At 47.0% G+C, this 13,545-nt stretch overlaps 1 protein-coding gene and 1 long non-coding RNA gene across 4 annotated transcripts in view; one reads left to right on the top strand and one right to left on the bottom strand.

The window, feature by feature from the left end:
* Nucleotides 1-6,766, bottom strand: part of MAP3K20 (mitogen-activated protein kinase kinase kinase 20) — a 95,496-nt gene extending 88,730 nt beyond the window's left edge. The window contains exon 1 of one of the 3 annotated variants that reach the window (XM_069781447.1): nucleotides 6,554-6,766. The gene's annotated coding sequence lies outside the window, so the exon portion shown is untranslated. Of the gene's footprint in view, nucleotides 1-5,521; nucleotides 5,720-6,553 lie in introns of those variants that run through there. The other 2 variants (XM_069781448.1, XM_069781446.1) reach the window with 2 other exon arrangements.
* LOC138685098 (uncharacterized) lies at nucleotides 6,221-13,159 on the top strand. The gene is made up of 3 exons (XR_011324327.1): nucleotides 6,221-6,311; nucleotides 10,375-10,469; nucleotides 11,672-13,159. It is a non-coding gene; the product is annotated as an uncharacterized lncRNA (long non-coding RNA).
* Nucleotides 13,160-13,545: the final 386 nt, after the last annotated feature.

Raw genomic sequence — 13,545 nt, 5'->3', positions numbered from 1 at the left:
AACACATATGCTCTGCGGATTTATGGACTTTCTTAACCCATGCTCAGACAGTCCAAAACCAGAACCAGTTGCCATAAACACGCTACAGTAAAATCCGCAGGGCACAGGAGGAAAAGAGCCTGGGAACTGACACTCCAACAGGCTGTGCAAATGTTTGCATAATTTGCACAAGCTATTATGAGCAGCTGGGAGACAGAAATGACTAAAAACGTTCCTCAGAGCGATACTGATGTTTCCCAAACACCACGGAAGTGGCTCCGTGAAAGGCAGGCATGTCGCCGTCTCCCCCAGCGCAACCGAAGCGTGCCAACGGACGGGAAGCGCGCTCCCCGCTCCGAGCTTGCCTAGGAGCTCAGGCATGCCAGGCACGCCGGCTCTCCTGCCGCGACGGCCGCGCACGAGGCGCGCGCCACCCCAGCTGGGCCGGCAGCCTTCCGGCGGGCAGGGCAGGCAGCGGCACCTTGGCACGCACCGCGCGCGCTGCCGGCACTCGGGGCAAGGTAGGGGTGCTTTGCGCAAGGAGGTGGAAAAACCTGGCCACGGCAAAACGTCTCTTCCCAAGTGACTCAGTTCTGTTCGCGTGTTATAACAAAGCGCAAGTACGCGGTAATTCATCTGGGTTACAATATGTGAAATTCCGCAGCCTGTGCCAAGACCGGTGTCGGCAGTTTCATGAGACGATCCCATGTCTGCTGCCAGAGGAACAGAACGTCCTTCTCGGAGATTTCACAGCGATAAAGCTTATGCCCGTAGCGAATTTCAAGAAACGTTATCACCTAAACGACTGAACAATGACTAATTTTAGGTTTCTTTTTTTAATGGTGTAAGATCAGGAAGTCTCAGGTCCTTAGTGGGACTGCAGGACACGGCATCCTCCAGAACCATGTGCAAGCCTGCTGCGGAATCATTTCAGATGCACCAGTTTAGACAAAGTAGTTTTAATTACCACCAAAAGTTACCACATTTCCAATTAATGAAAGTAAACTTATCAGCATAAAATGAAAGAGATAAATAAAACAAGCCAAAAAAAGACACAGAGACTTTGGGTTGCGGGTGAAAATTACACCTCCAATTATACTAGTGTACCTATAGTACCAAAACATACTGTATCTTCTGGGCGCCTGCAACCATAGGGCTTTTTGAGATGGAATCCACGCATTATGTGTTGTCCAGGGCTGGGAAATGCACCTCTAACACACCTAGCACTGCCAACTGCCAAAACCTCTTCATCCCAGTCCCTTCCGTAACAAAGACAGAATTCCGCCCCCTCCCCCCCCCCGGCTCTCCTGATTGTGCAGCTAAACTGATTAAAATTTTGAGATATCATTTGACCAGAAATTTCTGGCACTATTTGGTTGCAGCTGTTCTGCAAATGAGAGATGAAGACACCAACGCTTTTCTACATACTGCATAAGATAACACAGACCCTTTTCTGAAACTGCCTGCTTTGTTTTACGTCTCTTCACCACGCATAAGGGTAAAGGCAAGCGCTGACCAGACCATGACAACTTTACTATGTTTACAGAAGGCATCACGTTTAGGAGGGAGCAGGCTTCAAGCACACCTTTCGCTGACAGCCGACCTGCAAAGCTCTCGGTGAGGAACACGAATGCTCTCTCCCCAGAGTCAGAGCAGGGGTTACCCGTGGGACGTGAAATAAAGTCCATTCTTCCACTACCCTGCCAGCTCCTTCCCCGATACAAGTGCCTGAACTCTTCTGCCGACCTTCTGTTCTCGTTTTATACTTGTTGCTGTTGTCGTTGGATTTCCTGTCATCCCAGAGTCATCTTTTGCACCACCCTTCACACATGTTTTTTAGAGAAAGCTCAAGGGAAAGGAAATTGGTCACTCCTGCAAATCAGGAAGGTGGCAAAGCCAGTTTTAACTTTTTGCTCTCTGCCAGCGCTGCTTAATTAGCAGGTCTTCAGAAACAAAAGCTCATTTGCCTCGTTTACTCCAGCAGTTGCTCCAAGTTAACGCTGTGTACACAGTGTCTCAAGCATATGTGACACTTTATAGACAAATAAAACAGGTCGGCTTCCCAACCCAGAGACCTCACAATTTAAGGCCACAGTCCTGCACACGTTTATGCACATGGATAATTATGCTCCAGTGAATAATCTCCTTACTGACAACAGAATTATTCAGAAGAGTAATGTTACTCGTAGGCAAAAGCATATGCACCGACTGGACCATAAATTTAACAGGAAAATCTAAACAGCTGATAACAGATGGTTGCGTTTGGGATGGCAGAAGGAATAGAAAACCAAGCAAAAAGAAAAATACATCACAGGAAACAAATATTTCTGGCCTTCACTGTCTGAATTCAATAGTTCTGAAGAGCTGTCAAATTATTTGAAATTATTGTTCACCCAGAAGAACCAAATCATCCGTATAAACAAGTAAATGATTTGACTTCTGAAAGTTACTCTAACATAGAATAAGATCTTGTTCCAAGATGTCACAGAAAACAGACCTCAGGATGGTACAACATGCACACCAGACACTTGATAAATACAAGTGCGTACTTTTCTGATGAGTTCTCCTTGCTGCTTAAAAGTTTACCTAAACATTTATGCAATCGCAACGCAGTGCCCTGCACACAAGCATTTGCAGAAGCTACCATTCATTCTTTCAACACCTTCCCAACTTCAGATTTATCTACAGCAGTCAATCAGCTGCAGACACTATAGGTACCAGCATACAATAAAGTAATATAATTTAAAGAATGATTCATTGGTTTGTATCAGGTTCTTCCAGATGCTTTTCTCCAGCGAAAGTAGATGAGATTTACATGGGATGCTCTTTATTTACAGATCTGTAATTAATGACATCCTAAGTTAGGTATACAGTTTTCTCCTTCTAGATGAAAGAACAGACCTGTTTAAATATTACGCCATGTTTTCGGATGCATGGTAGTTAATCCTCAATTAAACAGATCAATCTCTTTGTTATGTTTGAGAAAACAACTGTTTAGAGTAACTGCATGTGACAAATCCACACACAGTTATTAACTTGTCATTCTGTTTTAAAAGATACTTAACAATCTCAGTTTATACCATTGGTTAAGAAAAAAAAAAAGAAACCAGGTATTTCATTCCACTCCATAGTCTTACACTTGCATCTGACACGAGTGCATCGTTCCAACAACGGCGCTTCCTCACACCTTACACTTCCGCAGTCAGGAGAGCAGTCCTCTGCAACAGGGTCTCCAGGCTTGGGGCCGGGGGCATTACAGCCATTCCCCTGCATGCCTGCACACAGCATAACTAAGGTTTGGCATCAGCACCACCCTTCCCCACTAACACACTTTCAAGCATTTAACCACTACTGTTGTGTAGCAGTGGGGAACGCTACGTTGCCTCACTTTGTTGCTTGCTGTTGATGGAATGAAAACATGACAGTTCAGAAACAGCGAATGACAGGCATTTCAAGAAGTAATTCAATTGCTGGTTATTTCAATTATTCCTATGGGATCTTTTGGGAGGAAAAAAGAACTTTCTCATTTTTCTGTTTTATTTATAATGGTTAACATGAGCTTGTAATCTTGCAACATCATCTCTATCTTCTGTGTCCTATTTTTCCTCATTGTAACTTATTTGAGCATGCTGTTAGAAGCTGTTCATTTCACACCAAAAAGAAACATATCTGAGCTGCATTTGGCAGTATTTAACATGTCAGTATTTAACATGTCAGGACTCCATTACACAGAGCCACTTTACAGCAAGCTATTAAGCCACAAGCAGCTCAGTTTGGTACAGTAGTTAAGTGCATGGTATAGGAAACCATCCGCTATCAGTGGCTTGTTGCGATTACAGCACTTTAGGGGAGTAACCTGTGTGTGGGTCCCTTCCCAGGACCCCGCTGAGGTCCCACACTTGCTGCTCCCCCCAGGCCCCCCCCAAGGTGAGGGAACCCCCACGCACCCAGGCAGACGGGTTGCAAACCAACCCCGCTGCAGGCTGCCCTGCCCTGCATCCCAGCACAGCAACACTGGAAGAACCCGACACATTCACTTCTACCTCCCAGCTTCCCAAAACCAGCCTGTGCCACAGGGGAAGTGCTGCCATGCCCAACTCTCTGCTTTATTCCATGTACAAGCCAGAAGACCCTACTATTTGTCATTCGGCTACTGCTCCCGGAGTATAGAGAGCTTCCACTGAGGGACTTAGAACTCTGAGACAGGAGGCAGGAAAGAATTTAGCACAAATTGCACAGTAACTGCAACTCATATTTTGCTTAGTGCGTGGCTGCAGAACTGAAAATTGCATCCCTCATCTTGCACGTGCACCTGACGCTGCTTAAATATTCAATTACTCCAGGAAAACACTTTGTAATTTATTAAAGGGAACAACCACACAACTCGCTGCCCTCACTTCACTGTGTGGTTCCACGAAGCAGGATTCAGTGCTTCTTTCAGGAAGGCAAGCTGCCAACATATTGCCAATAAAGTAGTAGCACACTACACTTGTGCTATCTTAAAATACACAGCAGAATGTGCCAAGTTTCCTTATTTGGCAAAACAGCCCATTTGCTTTCAGGATCTTTGACCATCCATTTTTAGACCCAAATCATCCTTTGTATCTAACATGGCCTACAATCCCTGAGCATATCAACCTGGGGTTTTGCAGCAGAATATTTATCTAGCCTAAAAAAAAAAAAAAAAAAAAAAAAGCCCAACAAAAAAAAACTCAAACACCAAAACATGGTTAACCACTGCCTTGTCTAAACAGAAAAGGAGTTACAGTGATATCAAGCTACAAGAGATACAGCAGAAAGAAGTTTTTATAAATAAAATATCCTTTAATTCTATCATGAACTTCTGATGGATAAGACGCAAACAAACTCCAAGCGCAACTCCAAATTAAATATATCCTAATCTTCTAATCTCCCAATAAGTTAAAATAAAGTCAACAACCCCTACAATTCCTAAACTTTCTTAATCAGACTGAGCAGCAGCCCTGCAGATGGTGAGACTTGAGGCATGGCTCTGCCTACCTTAGTTACTGAAGCAACAACATTTGAGCCTGTTCTTTGTCAGAACCCAAGAATTCTGCATAACTTCCATTAATAACTTTTCTAATTTTATTTGAATTTTTACAACCATCAATGCTATGGCAAAAGAGCTCAACTAAGCCTAATTTGAGTACTTCAGGAAAAGAACTACTTTCCACCCGACCTGTGTCAGTGGCAGAGACTGACGGGTTTAAAGCCTTCCCTTTAAATAGAAAGCATTTTATCTCGGAGAAGCCCTAAACTGCTCACTTCGCTTACATTATACCTCGTCAGTGATGTCTGCCAGGACTACACAGGCAACAACACTCAAGAACGACAAGGCAGCTAAACCTGCACCCTGGCCCAGAGAGTCACTCGGTCCTTGCACAGGCACCACTGCAGGATCCGGGCCGTGGTTTTGTCAGGGTTTCTGCCTTCTCCTCAGGGTTACCATTATTCACACAATGCCACTGGTATGCAAAGCATATTATTGATAGAGAAAACAAGCAGGCTTCTGAGGACTTACAATTTCAGGGCAAAGTCCTGAAAACATCTAACTGCGTGCCTCCAGCAGAAAGCTATGATGTTTTCAGGCAGTGACCCAGTTAATCCATTGCTTTCAAATTATTTCTGCTTCTGGAGTTTAGAAAAAGCAATGATCCACGGCTTTCCCGATGGCTCTGTCGCTACAACTCACAGCAAAGCACGCGGCATAGAGGGGTAATGGATGGCTCACACACACACGTGCTAAAAAAAAAAAAAAAAAGGCATACCAGTAGAAAGGAACTAACTTGAGCAAACATAGCAACAAAAAAGAATGCCAGTTTACTTTAAAAATGAGGCGGGGAAAGGAAAAAGACAGAGGGGAAGGAAAGTCACACCTCAAAGCCCAACCTGAGGGATTTTATGCCCTAAACAAGAGAAAGACACAGCAGGTGCGCGCAAAGCGAACCTGTTCGAAACACCCTCCGAGGAGCACAGGGGTGGGCGAGGGCAGCCAGCCCCCGGCCAGGCGCCGGCTGCCCACGTCCCACGGCCACCCCCCCACCCCCCCGGAAGACAAGAGCTGGCAGCCCCCTTCCCGCGTGGGCCCACCCCGCGCGGCCGCCACCCCCCCGGGTGCCCCTCGGCGGACACCACCGTGCCGTGCCGTGCCGTGCCCTGCCCGGCGAGGCACGGCCCCTCTCCCGGCCCCCAGCGGCCTCCGCGGGACCCCACGCCCCACGCCGCGGCCGCGCGTGGGCGCCGCTGCCTCCCGGGGAAGTTGGCCGGCGCCGCGGGACCGGCCGGCGGCTGCCGCCCCGGGGCGACGCAAGGTCAGGCCGTGCGCCGGGAGGGCCCGGCGCCTTCCCCCCCGAGGACTTCCAAAGTTCCTTCAGCGGGCGGGAAACGTCAAAGCCGGCGGGGACACCTGCGGCCCGGCCCGGCCCCGCTCTCCGGCCCCGCCGGGCGCCCGCCCTCCGCCCAGCGAAACCCCTCCGACCGCTCCGCCGACCCCAGCGCTGCACACACACCGCCCCGCGCCCGGCCGTGGCGGGGGGCGCCTCGCCCTCCTCACCTTCCCCGAGGGACTCCGGGCTGGCGGGACCCGAGCGGCGCCGATCCCCGGAACCGCCGAGGGAGGCTGGAACCGGCGCGACCGCGTCTCCCGCTCCGTCCCCCGCGCTTCCGGTGGTGCCGGGGAGCCGGAGCCGCCGCCGCCGCCGCCGCCGCCCCCGCGCCGCCTCGCAGCGGCGCCACCCCGCGCTCTGCGCCGAGCCCGCCGGGGGAGGCGAGGCCGCCGCCGCCGCCGCTTCAGGGGAGCGGGCAGCGGGCAGCGCGGCCGCCCCGCCTATAGGGGGCGCGGTGACCGGGGCCGGCCGGGCGGCGCGTGGGCCGCCGGGTCTGCCGGCCGGCGCGGCTGCGGCCCTGCGGCAGCGCCGCCGGCCCGGCCGAGGGTGCGTGGGGCGGCGGGCGAGGAAGGCCGCGTGCCCGCAGGCCTCGTCCCCGACGCCCCGATGGGTAACGGGGCGCCCGGCCCCGCACCGCCTGCCCACCCCTCGGCCCCAGCGTCGGCCGGCACGGTGGGGCTGGCGCGAGGCGAGCTGGATGCAGCGTTGGCTCCGCGGGCCCAGGCTTGGGCTGACCGGAGAGGGTGGCCTTCGACGGAGGCAGGGCGGCTGCTTGTCGGTTAGCCGCGCCACATCTAGGAAGAGCTTTCTGGACCGAGCGGGGCCTGTCAGCCCGGGTGTTTTCGGTTCACAAGCGCGGCCCTGCGCTTGCAGATGGAGGGAGTCCTGGCACCGGGCTGTGCGCGCTGCCATGGCCGCAGCTTTGGAAGCACGAGTTCCTTCCTTCCAGGGTTGCTGCTTCAGTGACAGGCAGTATAGCTACATTTATCTAAAATGATTACCAAAATGACCAGGTGACCGTAATTTTTGAAAACTGCTTCGTCGTTCTTGTGCCACCAGAGCTGGGATGGTGTTACCGCAAGCAGCAGCATCTTTTGAGTGCTGGGTATCGCCTGGGGTTGCCACGCTGCTGTGGCTGTGGGTTGGTGAGAGGGTTTGGAGGTCCCTAGGAGCGGGAAGGGCGCAGGTTGCGCTGCTGTAGCCAGCCCTCCTTTTAGGAACGTGGAAGAAGAGGAGCACTTGACCGGCAAGTGCAACCCCCTCATCCCCTGTCCGTATACCCCGGCTGCCCTCGGGATGGCCACCCCAGGTCAGGAAGAAAAGGGAGAGACAACCCACCTCCACCCTCTGAAGCCACACGGACCCTTTCTTATCCAAACGTTTTAATGGTGTTGAGGTACTCTGCTGTTGCAGAATACTTTTTGCAAATTGAAAATAAGCTGTCATGCTTAAAGGAAGTGACTCAGAAGACTGGAGGGCAAACAATTTTTCTACTGTGGCAAACATACCGCATGGCTGCTGTGACAGTGCATTTTTTTGTATCAGTATCGTGGAAGATTCAGTGCCCATCACCACTTTACACCATGCTCCCCAGCTCATCTACCAGTGTCTGTATGCTGGGGTTTTGCATTCACTGAAGAATCTCGACTCCTCATTATCTCTCGTATTTGGCTATTGTTATATGTATGTGTATGTCTGCCATATAAAAATCAGCTGTGTAGCACAATGAATCACAAAGAGGTGTGCAGCATCACACTGAATCATATACATTAATAGTACATCACAAAGATGTATGGTATCGAGGTGAATCATGGAAGAACACATTACTGATGAATCAGATACAATCGTTTCACAAACAACAGAGGCTTTTCTGCAAGGTGTGTTATTTTGGCACAAGGTAGGGTAAAAACCAGTTAAAACGGCGGAGAACAAGTACAGATTTCTGGGCATAAAATAGAACATACTAGTTTGCTGAGCCATAATAACTAACCAGAGTAAAGTTCAGCAAGATCATAAGCACTCAGTGCAATAAGTACATGAAGATGCTAAGAAAGTCGAAAAGCGGGCACTGCTGACCCCCTTCTGCCCACCTGGCAGGTTCAACATTATCCAGACAAGCAGTGGAGGAGGTCGGCGTGCTCTGGCTTCCCCTGGATGTGGCACTTTCTGTCTGATCTGAGAGTGTGCTTTGTTATGAACTGGTCTGCTCGTGAGCCTGGAGAAGTCTCCAGGCAAAGTTAATCAAAGGTGATATGTTTTAAAGGAAAGCACAAATATCAAATGCAAATCACATGAAACTCATGCTCTGGAGGAGGAGAGGTGCCACATACTTAGTCTCTTAAATGCTGTGACTAACAGTGTTTATCCTTCCTGTCTGAGGCAATTGCCAATTAGTCAAATGACTTAAAAATCTATTTAAATGTTAAATCACTTGATTCATAGGCATTTGCTTCAGAGAGCAGAACACTTGCATTCAGAGTTGTCTTGCCTAGGGCCCTTTGTCCAGGCATTTTGTCCGTGGCTGTGTATCTGCAGAGCTGGGATTTACCATTTCTGACTTTAGGCCCTGGTTGCAGAAAGAAATAAACTATTCCAGCAGTGCATGAGAAATGAGGGGGTGGTTAATATTTCCTACTCCAAGAGTAGGAGTGCAGAGTCTGCATCAGGCACTGTGTTAACATGCCACTGTTTAAAACACATAATTGCACTTGCTGTATTAGAGGACAAGAGAGCGAAAGCGAAGGAGCTTGCGCGAGGACTGTCCGACCCCAGTGGTACACTATCATGAAGCCAGAATTATTATAACAAGGTTTTAAATGTGCGTTTTGGGTCTTGTATTCTTTCTGCCCTCTGGCTAGTGAGTCTTTGGATCTTTTCAAGTTTTTTTTCCATTATCATGAAAACTAAAAAATTAGCTAGAAAAGACCAGAAACCAGAGTAATCGGAGTTTCTTGGGTGGTCATAATACCACATAAAACAATGAGCCAAAACATGGCAGTATGGTTCCCCCCCCTTTTTTGAGGCAGCAAATTCAAACTGAGAAACTCTGAGTTAGTGAGTTAGCTTTGGAGAACTCAATCCTCAACTCAGGCTTCTTCAATTTCTATGGAACAGGCAGAAAAAGAAAATATTTAAAAGCTACCAAAAGTTACTGTAAAGCCACAACAATTGGCAAGGGATAAAGGCAGCTCTAGCAACTTTTAACTCAATTTTAGAGTTGAAAGGATTCACATGAATTGTCTCTTTACATCTCATTGCCACGCTGGGTGTGCAATGACGTCTCACCGCCTTTCAACATGGAAAATATAGTTTCATGCATACGTCCAGGCAGTTTAAATCATCCTGCCTGCCAAAAGCAGCAGTCACACCTCTCCCCTGCCTGGCGAGCCCCATTCCTACCGCTGCACTGCCCACCTTGCCTTCTGCCAGCACCGTTTTTGCACGGCTGCACGGTGAACTGAGCTGTGGAGGCGAAGCTACTGCAGGGAAAAGCAATCAGCTTTCACCCAGATCTGAATGCAGGTCATCGGGCAATTGCACAAAGACTCGCGCCAGCGCAAAGGCAGGAGAGGAGCAAGGGCTGATACAGGCAGCTGAGAGGTGAGGGAGCCTGGAGGTGCTTTTTTAGCAGTAGTGATGGTTTATGCCAGCTTAAACTGTAGTGAAACTCTAGACACAGATAATTTGGAGGTGGACACCTGCTCCATATTTTTCAATTCTTCTTCAAGGCTGGCTCAGAGTTCAGCTCAGGCTTAGTACTGAGGTTTCTCTGAAGCACTTCAGCTTCTCTGGCTGCTATGGCTTGCCTCTGTTTCTAACTTAAAAAATTGGTCAGAATCCATGCCTGGGATACACTAGGACAGAAGGTTATACACACATTGCCATAGAAGATGTAGCACTAGCGTACACTCGTGTTAATCTAGCTTGTTTGAGCAATACTAGCAGTAACAATACGGTAGCATTAATTTTACACCATTTGTACCATCAGGTTTGTGACCTGGAAGAGGTGCATGAGTGGCTCACCTGAAAACCCTCTCTGCATCATTATTTTTGCTTGCGCTGTCCAGACTGAAATTCATGCAGGTATGTCCAGAGATGCTGCAATCACACAGCTCTGCGGTTACACCCCAAAACATAACTAGCAGGGTTGGTTTCATGTCTAAAAGAGAACTTGTGTGGTACTGCTAGCCAAAATAAGCTGCATTTAGTCTTTATGAGAGATGGCAAGTGGAAAATTTTCTTTGGATTTGGCTCAGAGACAATCCTGCCTTTCCTGCTGTAAGCGACCTGGTAAGTGTGCACCCACAAACACCGACCTGATGCTACATGCAGCCCCCACGCCCGCACAGCTGGGGCTGTGATTTCTGCTTGCTTCAGCAGCCCCACCTTTGGTGTGCTGTGGTTAACGGCTAATTCTCAACTTTCCTGGGGAATGAAGAAAGATGGAGCCTGTACTAACCATGGTACATCTCTTAGACCCACACAACTGGTCTTTTTTTTCTGCTGTTGTTTTCTCATTTGTTTTTTGTATTGGAGAGAAAAATAAGGAATTTGTCAAAGTGCCTATATTGTATATCTAACATGAAATTATACGTGTATATTATAAAATATTAATTATTAATTAATCATAAAATTATTAAGCACAGAATTATTAAATAGAGACTAAAATGATGAAATACAGGCATTCGTGTGGCAGAGAAGGCTTGTGTGCAGTGGGTGTATTACATGTGGATCAAATACCTGCTTTGTGCATAATGGTTTTCAGAACTGGCAGGCTACAGCTTGTATACTATTTGTCTTTTGATCGGGCTTGTGTGCAGTATAAAAGCACGTATAACAAATTCTACAAAAATGTCAATATAATTAACAATGAGATAGCAATGAAATGGCAAAATATTAACAAGAAATACATTTCTTGATTGTTTTACAAGAATGGTTTTCTTATCTTCTGCTGGCACCACAATTTTTAGCTGATCATTATACTCAGCTGTAATTCACTCGCTAGTACTCTGCTCAGTTACCATTTCATTACATACTTTTAATTATATATATATAGCTCATACTCCATCTTATATTAAATTTTGTGGTCCAATAGACTTAATTTGTTGTTCTAATTTTGGCACATTTTTTCTCTAAGATGTAATATGGCTTAACACTGTTTTCTTTGTTTTAAAGCTGCACTGAATTTATTGTTGCTGTGCCTGTTTGTGTTTTCTAATACGCCCTACTGTGAGCTCCACTGAAGCAACAGTCCTTTCATTTCCCTTGTAATTTTTTTCCAATAGGTTGCTCGGTCGTGGGGAGTCTGGGGAGGGGCGGGCACAATTCCACCTCTGAGGACCACCAAGGGAAGATAACAACACAGAACATTCAACAGCTGGTTTAAAGCATCATATGCGATTTTTCTTTATTAAAACTAATTAATAACTAACTATTTAGTACATTTACCTACTTGGAAAGTAAAGGCAGCCACTGGAATCATGAAAACTTTGGCCACCGTTGACAGGGAGTCGGTTTGAACTAAAAAGGAAATATTAGCTCCTTTTAATGGTGTACGGTAGTATTAGTAGCTTACATTTTTTGCTACTTGTTTAATTCAGAGTACATTAATTAGAAACAAATCTGTCTATTGAAGATCACATCTTTTTCTCTTTGGATTTAGACATGAAATACGACTAGAAAATGTCCATGATACTAGACTGCCTCAGAAAAGCCCTTATTCTAGATACATCTGTTTAGCTATATCATCTCAGTCCCTTTGCCTGTGTTTCCAAAAAAAGGTGATCAACACCCCCCCCCCCCCCAAACACTAGCACACTATTTAACAATGGCTAGTTGTGACAGGAAGGAAAAAAAAAATCTGTGCAAACCTCTAACTAGTTTCTGGCAACAGTGCTGACTGATCAGGAGCATCACAAAGGAGTTACACGCCAGACAACTGGAACAGGAGAAACATTAGGGCAGGAATTACAAATGGAAGGAAATGTTAGATTTCAAACAGACACTAGGCAGCAACCTGCCAGTACTGCAGCCCTCAAGGGTCAGTCCTACAGAGAATGAGGACATCTAAAGAAAACCCAAGGCAACACTGGCTTTCTGTTATCTGAGAACACCACAATGCTGCCGACAGTACTCCTGTGCAGAAATAATGTACACCTGTGAAAAACCACAAAGAGTCGGCAAATACAGCTAGCGGATTCACTTGCTGGCTCGGACAGCATCTGAAGAAAGAACTATTTAAAAACACAAGAGGTGGTGTTATAATGAGGAAACCATGGAGAGCAGAAAGCTTATGATTATTGACAGAAGTTGATTAAGAAATGGATTATTGTCTGTAAGGATGTTGGAGTATCTGCCATCACCTCTATCCTATATATCTTTATGTAAATTCCCTTTAATTGAGGTATTCATTTACAATCATTATTTTCATTGGTAATGTGCTTTATTTGCATTTGAAAGCAAAAAGAGGAAAAAAATTAAACATGACTGGCTGACCCCTGCCATCTGACAAAGGCTTTGCTTTTTGTCACTCTGACCCAAATGGATTAGGGCCAGGAAATAAAGGTCAGTCTCTTACCAGTACCCCTGTGTGTCACATTTTTATTACATGGATTTTCCAAGAAAAATATTCCAATCTGCGTCAGTAATTATGCATTCTTTCTGCATTTTCATGTAGTTTTCTGAGTTTATTTTGAATTCAGAAATTACCTTTGAGTGCCAAACCTATTAAAAATGAACCCTTTGTGAAATATCCTTCAGCGGTTAGATGTAAATGGTAGATTTGGTAGCTGTACATGCTCTTTTTTTCCCTTTTAATTATAAGAATCTTCCTTTTTACAGTAGTCCCCCATCACTTGAGTCATAAACCGCCAAGACTGTGCTTGGATTACTTTCTTTTGTGAATTTACAAGTTACTTCCTTAGTCAGGTGCTGTATGACAGCTGTATTTTATTGCTAAAGCAGTGCACGGGGCAGCTGAAGTGAGAGTCAGTCTTACATGTTATTGGATGGCGTGCAGGTAAATGCGTGGAGGACGTACGCCGGGTGCTCCTGTAGCACACTGACCCCAGCCTTCCACCACGGTGAGAAGCTGGAGGTCAGGTTTTAGCCACCAGCTGTGTCGGGGAGCTCCCTGTCCTGCAGGAGTTGTTTTGGGGCA

This window comes from Haliaeetus albicilla, chromosome 4 (assembly GCF_947461875.1).
Source record: "Haliaeetus albicilla chromosome 4, bHalAlb1.1, whole genome shotgun sequence".
In the NCBI taxonomy this organism is placed as follows: domain Eukaryota; kingdom Metazoa; phylum Chordata; class Aves; order Accipitriformes; family Accipitridae; genus Haliaeetus; species Haliaeetus albicilla.
Note: the sequence above shows the minus strand (reverse complement) of the source record. Positions and strands in the feature narration are given on the sequence as shown.